The sequence below is a fragment of the Gigantopelta aegis genome, chromosome 14 (assembly GCF_016097555.1).
Source record: "Gigantopelta aegis isolate Gae_Host chromosome 14, Gae_host_genome, whole genome shotgun sequence".
Lineage (NCBI taxonomy): Eukaryota > Metazoa > Mollusca > Gastropoda > Neomphalida > Peltospiridae > Gigantopelta > Gigantopelta aegis.
This window is the reverse complement of record NC_054712.1, coordinates 51,868,302-51,878,378: the sequence shown is the minus strand read 5'-3', so window position 1 is coordinate 51,878,378 and position 10,077 is coordinate 51,868,302.

Below are 10,077 nucleotides of genomic sequence, written 5' to 3'. Positions count from 1 at the left end.
TTAACCCATTGATCATTATCAAAAGTTTCCTTCGCAATATATTGCCAGCAATCACGATATCGTTCCATCATCACATTCTCTTTTTCTGAGGTAACCCAAGAACAAGACCTGCGCATAAATAATACTGAACATCTCTCCTTTTCTTTGTCGGATAGTTTGACGACATTAACGTGGCATCGTGGTTAAGCCATCGGACATAAGGCTGGTAGGTACAGGGTTCGCAGGCCGGTACCGGCTCCCACCCAGAGCGAGTTTTAATGACTCAATGGATAGGGGTAAGACACTACACCCCTTTCTCTCTCACTAACCACTAATAATTGACAACTAACCTACTGTCCTGGACAGACAGCCCAGGTAGCTAAGGTGTATGCCCATGACAGCGTGTTTGAACCGTAATTGGATTTAAGCACGCTGTCCTGGACAGATATTCTAGGTAGCTGTGGTATATGCCCAGGACAGCGTTACTGAACCGAAAATAAGTTGAAAGGAAATGAAAATGACAAAATTAATATATGTCAATATGAAATAAAATCTGTCACTATTACCACATGTGAACACAACACAAATATATGTCAATATGAAATGAAATCTGTCACTATTACCACATGTGAACACAACACAAATATATGTCAATATGAAATGAAATCTGTCACTATTACCACATGTGAACACAAAATAAATATATGTCAATATGAAATGAAATATGTCACTATTACCACATGTGAACACAACACAAATATATGTCAATATGAAATAAAATCTGTCACTATTACCACATGTGAACACAACACAAATATATGTCAATATGAAATGAAATCTGTCACTATTACCACATGTGAACACAAAATAAATATATGTCAATATGAAATGAAATCTGTCACTATTACCACATGTGAACACAAAATTAATATATGTCAATATGAAATGAAATCTTCACTATTACCACATGTGAACACAAAACAAATATATGTCAATATGAAATGAAATCTGTCACTATTACCACATGTGAACACAACACAAATATATGTCAATATGAAATGAAATCTGTCACTATTACCACATGTGAACACAAAACAAATATATGTCAATATGAAATAAAATCTGTCACTATTACCACATGTGAACACAAAATAAATATATGTCAATATGAAATGAAATCTGTCACTATTACCACATGTGAACACAAAATAAATAACCTTTGCTCATAGGAGTGTTTATAATCATCACCCACAGTCCTTTACACTGTGGTTTTACATAAATATATCTAAATAATATGTTCATATACTTACCATTTGTGACACCCAATAGCCCGTGTGTATTTTTTGTGCTGGGGTGTCGTTAAACATTCATTCATTCATTCATTCATACGCAAATATACTTACAAGAGTACATTTGTTTTTTGCACGAGAACAGGGCATAACTTGTTTATTATAATTATTAGTGTCTGTACATTAAACATGTTTCTGATCATCCTAATATTTCTAGTGGCAAAAAATTATATAAAATTCATGGAGGTAAAATCAAGAGATTGTTATAAAAATGAAATAAGTCAACTTCGTGCATTTTAGATGATGAATTGTATATAAAACATGTCGGGGTTTGGGTTTGTTTTCATGCAAATGTAAAGAAAACAAGGATTGAATACGAATTAAACGTAACATTTGCACAAAAAACCCACCCCAAAAACTTAGGGTCTAAACAACTGAACAAGACTATAGATGAAGTAAAATTACATCCATCTTTGGTTAGATGAAACTTTTGGTATTAACTGCTCTATCATTTGTTTGACCCATCCGGAAATTATTTGGTTTAGTACTACCTTCTGCAAATAATGTCCACAAGACCCAACTGAACACACACACCACTCGATGAGAATATTTTGTTTAAAAAACATACAAGCAACAAAAACATTATATATTATCGTGTATAACACCAATGACATGCCACAGCTCTATAGTATCCTTTGTAGTTTATGATATATTATCGTGTATAACACCAATGACATGCCACAGCTCTATAGTATCCTTTGTAGTTTATGAACATTGAATGTGAACACATTCAAACAGCATCAACCGTTGAAATCAATATTTCTCCAACACTGTAAAATACAACTTTGATCGTTTTTCTCCGTGGACTTTTCATTTGGTTTTGACGTAGCCTAGCGGTAAAGCGCTCGCTTGATACGCGGTCTTTCTAGAATCCACCCATGTCGGTGGGCCCATTGGGCTATTTCTCGTTCCAGACAGTGCACCGCGACTGTTATATCAAAGGCCGTGGTATATACAATCCTGTTTGTGGAATGCTGCATATAAAAGCTATCTTGCTACTAATGGAAAAATGTAGCGCGTTTCCTCTAATACTATATGTCATAATTACCAAACGTTTGATATTTAATAGCCGATTATTTATAAATCATTGTGCTCTAGTGGTGTTGCTAAACAAAACAAACTTTAACTAACTTTAACGTTGGCATTTAAATGTCCAAATAAGACACTTTGGTGCCGATAAGGTATTTGAAAATGAGAACAAATTCCGACTTCAGTAGGCCATCATCAGAAATTATTTTTATTAGTGCATTCATTCATTCGTTCATTCGTTCATTCATTCGTTCGTTCGTTCGTTCATTCATTCATTCATACATTCATTCATTCATTCATTTATTCGCTCATTCATTCATTCATTCGCTCATTAATTAATTCATTCATTCATTCATATATTCACTCATATTCGCTCATTCATTCATTCATTCATTTATCTATTTATCTGTTTAATTATTAATCTGTTTATTTATTTAGTGTCATTTTGTACATTTTATGTCTAATATATAATGTATTCAAAGATGAAAAAAGACCACCCCTAAAAAAAACCCCAAACAAACAACAAAAAAATCAGGCAGATAACCAATAAATGCGGAAACTTGTTTCGTTAGCCTCTCTGTCTCTTTCCCCGGCTACGCGTCTGGATATATTACCGTTATGTTATTCTACATCGTGGGTTACAATAAGCCATGTGCTTGACCCCCTAATTGAAAAATATGCTACATTTTCTCCCCTATTCAGTTTTCTTTCTTTTCCTTCGGATCTGCAGGTGTTTTCTGTCACCCATTTTTCATGTCTAGCAACCAGCCGTTCTTGTAAGGAGATATTTTAAGTTTGTTTTAATCCTCTGAAGTACCGTGTTCAGGATTTGCGATAAATGATTTACTGACAGAAGCAAAACACTTGTTGAATTTCTCAACTTGTTTTTTTCTCATATTAGTTATCGATTAACTCCATAAACTACTTTCTCCTCGACAGACTGATCACGGTGGTATTGTTGTTACGCCATGAACCTTAAGGCTCGTAGGTACTGAGTTCGAATCCCAGTAAGGGCTCTCACGCGGAGTGAGTTAAATGTGGCTCATTGTTGGAACCTGTAAGGCTATTACACCCACTTCCTAGGTGCCTTTGGGATTTTTAAAACAATTTCTCTACACTTTTCATTATGTGTCCTTTTCAGTGAGTTCCCCTTTGCCCTTGGCCCCCTCCCTAAAATGTTTCCTGGATCCAACCTTTGATTTGTCTTTGACTAGAAACTAATGACTAGACTATTAACTCTGTTCTTCACAGATGAAATAGCTGCGGTATGTGCCAAAAACAACGAACTGATTGGATTTTAGCCACCATTAAGTTCAGTGGTAAAGCTCTCGCATGATGCGCGGTCGGTCTAGGGTCGACTTCCGTCAGCAAGCCTATTGGGCTGTTTCTCGTTCCAGCCGGGGCAGCATCACTGACATATTAAAGGCCGTGGTATGTGCTATCCTGTCTATGGCAAGGTGCATATAACACATCCCGTGCTATTGAAAAAGATGTAGCGGGTTTCCTATCTAAAACTATATGTCAGAATTACCAAATGTTTGACACCCAATAGCCGATGATAAACAAATCAATGTGTTCAAGTGGTGTCGTTAAACAAAACAAACTTTTCATTAAGTCTCTGAATTGTTATAGTACAAATATTGATATCAGCGCAAAATAAGGAAAGATCTTTTTATCATGAATGATACCAAAATATACTTATATAGTTCTATAAAACAATACTGTCCTATATGCAAAACACATTATTTTTTGGTATTTTGTCGGAGCGAGGAGGAAACAATGAACTAAAAACAAAGATTTGGAAATGCAAAATATTTCTGGGAACCCCAACTGCGCAATGATTGTATTTAAAAGTGTCTTAACATCTATCATAAACTGAATTTTATATGTAACCGCCTTAATCATTTATGTCCGACGTTTCCCTCGCACGCGCTGTAATAAAAATAGCTTTTCTTTGAAAACATTTGCCGGTAATAATTGCGTTGTATAAAGCAGACCCAACATCGATCAAGCCTCTGATACAATCTCACATTAAAACTGCACGTCAGAATGTATCGTGGGCTACCCAAGATCAAACAATCTTAAAAGAAGATTTTTCAGACATAAAAAGTTTATTTTTTTCTACTTCCACGCTTGAGTTTTACAGACGGTTTCAGCGTGGAATAACTTCGAAAATTACCTGATCAAATTATCACACAGGGAGATACACACAAACACAAGAAAAAAATAGAGCTAAACTATTTTGTCAGTTGTTGGCGATTTCCGCCATTTCCCGTAAGAACATTGCCATGGCTGACAAACATTGATGATTAATTTGTTTGATGTTTGAAGGTTTCTCTCTCAACCCTATGTAACTGAGCTTTTAATTTAAAAGTTCCCCCTTTCTGCAGCTTTGGTGGTTCACCATTCGGCATGTCTCATTAATAAAGGGGCGTGCTCTTTGCTTGATGGTGGGATTCACGCCAAGGAAGCTTGTTTTCCGGTTGCCCGAGTGTGAAAACTGCAGTTAGGTGATCGTCGGCGCTACACCAAAGTCTCGTTTAACCTCGCGGGATCTGCCGAGATGGGGAAAATGTCGCGACTCTAGCTACGCCTGATTACGCACGGGCGGGTTTTAAAGTAATATTTAATGTCCACATGCAATTGTCATCAGCACTGGAAGGAAGTAGCGGTTGAATGATATGTTGCTCAGCAGAGGTCACTGAATTTACTTCAGGAAAAGTATTCTGATGACTTTTTAATATAATGGTGGTATCCATCCTAGTACTGATACCTCCCTTCTTCACCCCTCATTCTCGCTATCCATATACCATGATTCTTTCATTGGACCATCATATCCATACAACCAATAGTCCGTTTATTTATTTGTTTGTTTGTTTATTTATTTATTTATTTATTTATTTATTTATTTATTTATTTTTTATTTATTTATTTATTTATTTATTTATTTATTTATTTATTTATATATATACACATCCATCCTCCATCCGTCCAGCCATCCATCCTTCTAGGCATGTACTTAAGTCAGCCGGTCAACATGCCAGCCATTTTTTTCCATTCGTGTATCAGTATGTTTATATATTGATTTATTATCATCCATCTATCCTCCTAACATCCATCCATCCACCAATCCATGCATCCATCCATCCACCAATCCATGCATCCATCCATCCACCAATCCATGCATCCATCCAATACACCCATCCATGCATCAAATTCTACACATCCTTGATTCATTTTGCCGAGTATAGTGAATAAATGTCAAAGCTTATTAGAATACTGGAATGAGAGATATTTGTGTAGACATGAAGGAAGGAAGGAAATGTTTTATTTAACGACGCACTCAACACATTTTATTTACGGTCATATGACGTCAGACATATGGATAAGGATCAAACAGATATAGAGAGGAAACCCGCTGTCTCCACTTCATGGGCTACTCTTCTCGATTACCAGCAAGGAATCTTTTATATGCACCATCCCATAGACAGGATAGCACAACACCACGGCTTTTGATGTACCAGTCACGGAACACTGGCTGGAGCGACAAATAGCCCAATGACGGGGATTGATCCCAAACCGACCACGCATCAAGCGAGCGCTATACGACCGGGCTACGTCTCGCTCCGTGTGTTGACGGGAACAGGTTTATATAGTCGTCAAGGTTAGACATGAGTGTAAGATACGTTTGAGGTAGCACTAAACCAAATCATTTCTGGCTGGGTCAAAGTTGGAGGTGCACCGAACTTTTGATAGAGAAGTTAACACCACATGTCCTGTAATTGGTTACAAAATTAATGTGAGTGTGTTCGTTGTAAAACAAAATTAGTTTCATCTGGGCTAAAAATGTATGCAATTTTATTTCATCTAGTACCACTGTGTCAAGTAGCCTTGTGCTCGGAGCATGCATGGGGTACCTGTAAACAAAAGTACTAAAATGTTTTGCGAAACTAGGGGTGTTGTAAAAACATCTGGTAATATCTAAAATGAGCCATAAAAGGTTCCATTGTCTTTAGTTAATACTTTGAGGTCGGGGTTGTAGTACGGATATGTATGGGTCATAGTTTGGTTGATATACTGCATATAGTGCTTTTAAGCACAAACGTTAACATGGTCGCCTATGGGATTTTATTTGGTTAAGTACAACCTTGAGTAGTTGTCCATTCTTTCAAATTATAATAACACTTTTTTCTGTTATTTTTGTAACTCAAACTATCAAATTTAACATGTATTTTTTTTTTATGACTGTTGATTTATTCCCATCTACCATCCGTCCGTCCAGTCAACCACCAAGCCCCCCGTCTCTCTCTCTCTCTCTCTCTCTCTCTCTCTCTCTCTCTCTCTCTCTCTCTCTCTATCTCTGTGTGTGTGTGTGTGTGTGTGTGTGTGTGTGTGTGTCTTGCTACGTTTAACCACACTATTCCCACCAAACCTAAAAACAAGACAGATACCATATCTGGTCCTAATGGTGAACTCCCAGTAATTAACAGCTTAGTGTGCTAATAAATACCAGTCTATAAACATCATCTTATACTTCAGGTTAATGTCATTTAAAATGTTTAACTTGGGATCCAGTAGCAGCGCCATCTATTTTGGAATTGATTGATGGCTAATGCCCCTCCCACTGCTCATACTCTGCAATCGCCACCAAAGGTCCGCGCATTGCCGCAATTAGTTGCACACCAAGAAACCACAAACAATCACAGAAAGATTATACGATCATCCGCCCATTTTAGAGGGAAATGATACAAGGCGGTCAGCATATCATCCGAAATGCGCCGCTTGTTTTCAAGTCCGTTGGAGACGTTATCTAATTGAAATCGGTGTCCGACAACGCTAATTCTTCACAACAATTTAGTTTTCTACACTGTTGTTGCCATCGTAAAGCACCGATGCCTTTTCGGACTGTTACGGCGTGAGTTATGTATCCGTGGTGAGTCTGTTTACAAACCCATGTCATCTCCAATTGAAGCCACCTGGACATTTGTGGTGGGAAAGTTAGAAGCGGTTCGGGGGGAAAAGGGGGCTATGATAATGATATTATTGTTTGTGTGATGTTGTCCAATGCTACTGGGTAGAACATATTGGTGCAATATTTTAAGTCAGTTGTTTATGTGTCAGAATTACCAAATGTTTTATATCCAGTACTCTGTGGTTAATTAGCCAGTGTGTTTTAGTGGTGTCGGTAAACAAACCATACTTTTAAAGCGACTGTACTGAGTTTGCAGTGCTTGAACCGTACTTGCATATATACTAAGCACGAAAATAAGTTGAAATGCAACCCTTGAAAGATGTTTATGTCTGACACAGCCTTTTGGATGACTAATCTACATATTAAATACTTCATCTTTTTTTTGGAGGGGGGGGGGGGGGGGGAGGGGGTGTATTTGTGTATATTCGAAGTGTTTGCGATCGTGTGCTAGCGTATGTTGCAGTCACTTTTCATTTTACTTCGTAATATGTACTTTTTGTATACGTATGAAATTATTGGAAGGTAAAATCTAGTTTAGGCGTCTACAAATTTAATATTAGCACGACAACAAACACTTTGTTTGTACAGATACTGATATTCTAAGCAGAAACCGGCCTCGGTGGCGTCGTGGTAGGCCATCGGTCTACAGGCTGGTAGGTACTGGGTTCGGATCCCAGTCGAGGCATGGGACTTTTTAATCCAGATACCGTCTCCAAACCCTGAGTGAGTGCTCCGCAAGGCTCAATGGGTAGGTGTAAACCACTTACACCGACCAGTGATCCATAACTGGTTCAACAAAGGCCATAGTTTGTGCTATCTTGCCTGTGGGAAGCACAAATAAAAGATCCCTTGCTGCTAATCGGAAAGAGTAACCCATGTAGTGGCGACAGCGGGTTTCCTCTCAAAGTATGTGTGGTCCTTAACCATATGTCTCACGCCATATAACCGTAAATAAAATGTGTTGAGTTCGTCGTTAAATAAAACATTTCTTTCTTTTCTTTCTAAGCAGAAAAAATTATTTAATAATGTATGCAATTTTAGTCATCAAAAACACGCTGATAGTCGTAAACATGTTACAGTGGTAGATAACACAGAGTAGTCACTTTTTACTGACTCTGACATTTTGCCCAGTGGTAAAGCGTTTGCTTGATACGCGGTCGGTCTGGGATCGATCCCGTCGGTGGGCCCATTGGGCTATTTCTCGCTTCAGCCAGTACACCACGATTGGTTTATCTAAGGACGTGGTATGTGTTATCATGTCTGTGGGATGGTGCATATAAAAGATCCCTTGCACCATGCCCTGGTCACATACCTCCATTCTCTAAATGGTCTGTCCACGGCAGGGTAGTTGTTGGTGCCTAAACAGAGAACTCAGTCATGTACTTAACCTTTGTTTGACACACATTGTACTGGGGTGTTGTTAAACATTAATTAATTCATTCAGATAATTATTTCTGGGTGAGAGCCGATAGTGGGATGCGAACCCAGTACCTACCAGCCGTAAGTTAGATGGCTTACTCAATATACCACCGAGGCCGGTCAAATCGTTGGAGAACGGAGGCTGAATACATTGCAGCCAAGCTAGGAGATATCCATTAAACAGGGAAATCGTGGTCGAATTATCAAAGTGGAGTGGTATGTTATTTCACAAAAGGGCGAATATGTACTTAACATTTTAAATACACTCTAGTTAATAGAAAAATATTCAGAATCACGTGAAACCTTTTGGAATTAAAATACACGATGTTCAGTTTATTGACTGTCATAAGTTTATGAGATTGTATGATATCAGTTTTAAATAGGATCATTTTTAAAAACGTCAAATTTTAATAACGTTATTACGTAATATGGCAAATCTGCATATCCGCCCCTTCATCGGAGAGCCGACGAATTGGTCATATGCTCTTGGATGTAAAACGTATGGTAATTCTGACATGTAGTGCGAGTGGTCAATTCACACAATGTTATATATTCATGTAAATATTTATTATTTGATTTTATATCGTAAGTATTTGATTACAAGACAAACATCATATGTGCACTTGTAATATATGAAGGAAGGAAATGTTTTATGTAACAACGCACTCAACACATTTTATTTACGGTTATATGGCGTCAGACATATGGTTAAGGACCACACAGATATTGAGAGAGGAAACCCGCTGTCGCCACTTCATGGGCTACTCTTTTCGATTAGCAGCAAGGGATCTTTTATATGTACCATCCCACAGATAGGATGGTACATACCACGGTCTTTGTTACACCAGTTGTGGAGCACTGGCTGGAACGAGAAATAGCCCAATGAGGCCACTGGCGGGGATTGATCCTAATCCGACTGCGCATCAAGCGAGCGCTTTACCACTGGATTACGTACCGCCACCTTGTGATATTTGAAGCAGAACACATCTTAATGAATTTCTGGTGTCGCGGCGTCACGTGTCGGTGGGTCGTGTATCCTCCATGGACCATGGGTGTCGGTGGGTCGTGTATCCTCCATGGACCATGGGTGTCCCAAAAAGTTGTCAGTTCTTGGTTAGGCACGCCCTGTTAAAGATAAACAAAGTTAAAGTTTTTGTTTAACGATACCAATAGAGCACATTGATTTATTAATCATCAGTTATTACGTGTCACACATTTCTTATTTGACTCGTGGCCTTCCGAGGAAACCCGCTACATGTTTTTTCCATTAGCAGGAAGGGATCTTTTATATGCATTTCTCCAGACAGGACAGCACATACCACGGCCTTT